This window comes from Ursus maritimus (assembly GCF_017311325.1).
Source record: "Ursus maritimus isolate PB19 chromosome X unlocalized genomic scaffold, ASM1731132v1 scaffold_X1, whole genome shotgun sequence".
NCBI classification, from domain to species: domain Eukaryota; kingdom Metazoa; phylum Chordata; class Mammalia; order Carnivora; family Ursidae; genus Ursus; species Ursus maritimus.
In genome coordinates, this window is record NW_024423319.1 from 85015257 (window position 1) to 85016844 (window position 1588).

The 1588-nt window shown below is 49.4% G+C and overlaps 1 pseudogene; it reads left to right on the forward strand.

The window, feature by feature from the left end:
- Positions 1–416: 416 nt before the first annotated feature.
- On the forward strand, positions 417–1277 carry LOC103665711 (annotated as a pseudogene).
- Positions 1278–1588: the final 311 nt, after the last annotated feature.

Here is a 1588-nt window from a genome sequence, read left to right on the forward strand (position 1 = left end):
CCTGGAGATAGCACCAGATTCCACAGGTTAAAATTTTAGTCTTATAAGACTGCCCACCCCCATCAGATGCCAGTCGCAAGCCCAGGTTGTTACTTGTGCTTCTGACAGACAGACTACAGATTGAAGTATGACTCCTCCTTGGATTCAATTAATTTGTTAGAGCAGCTCACAGGACTCAGAGAAACATTTCTCTTACTAGATCACTGATTTATTATAAAAGGATATAACTCAGGAATAGCCAAATGGAAGAGATGCGTAAAGCAGAGTGTGGGGAAAGGGTACAGAGATTCCACGCCTTCTCCAGGTGGACCACTCTCCCAGAACTTCTACGTGTTCACCAATCTGAAAGCTCTCTAAACCCTGTCCCCTCGGGTTCTTGTGGAGGCTTCATGATAGAGTCATGATTGATTAAATTGATGCCGAGCAAGAAGTATGACGTGTGCTTCCTGCTGGGGTGGGTCAAGAAGCTCATGCAAACTGATGAAGAGATTGGGAAGGTGGCAACGGCTGCACCTATCATCATCTCCTGGGTGCTCGAGCTCTTCCTGGAGTCACTGTGGAAGAAGGCCTGCCAGGTGACCCGGTCCTGAAGCGCCAAACCATGACCACGTCCCACCTGAAGCAGTGCATTGAGCTGGAGCAGCAGTTTGACTTCTTTTTCTTTTTCTTTTTTTTAAGATTTTATTTATTTATTTATTTATTTATTTATTTATTTATTTGCGAGAGCATGTGAGCCGGGGGAGGTGCCGAGTGGGATGGAGAAGGACGAGCGGACTTGGAGCTGAGCATGCAGCCCAACATGAGGCTTGATCCAATGGCCCTGAGATCATGACCTGAGCCGAAACCAAAAGTCAGCCACTTAAACGACTGAGCCACCCAGGGGCCCCAGCAGTTGGACTTCTTGAAGGACCTGGTGACTTCTGTGCCTGACATGCAGGGAAACTGGGAAGATAATCACATGGAAAGGGACAAGGGTCCCCACAGGGGCTGGAAGCCAGGCAGCAGGGGCTGGAAGAATGGTAGGATGGGAAGCAAAGGCAAGGACAAGAAGCTGTCAGGGATGGACTTGGAGCAGAAAGATGAGTCTTGAGGACATAGAGGCTGACAGGGAAGAGGAGACACCACAGATTCCACCTCAGGCCAGCCACCCCCTGCCCACTTGAAGTCCCCTCACACCCCTCCTGTCCTTCACCTTGTCTCTGCCTCTACCCCCAGCATCCCCCCTCCCCAGGCCCCTTAGCACCGATGCAGAGGATGAAGAGGACTAAGACTCTTAACACCCTCTGCCTCCCAGGCCACACCCACTTTTAGCCGATTTTAATTGCTCTGGGGGGAGGAGAGAAAATAAAGCTGTTCTTAAATTTATTAAAAAATTAATATCTCAGCAGTTGAACTCAATTTGCCACCCTTCTCCTCTCCCTGGAGGTGGGGGTGGGCTGGGGTGAGACAAAGTACCAACCCTCGAATCATGTGGTTGGTTCTCCTGGCAACCAGCCCCCCCTCAATCCTTAGGTGACCTAAGGGTTTTCTGGAAGTCGCCTCATTAACATAACAAAAGACACCTTTATCACTCTTATCACAGGAAACT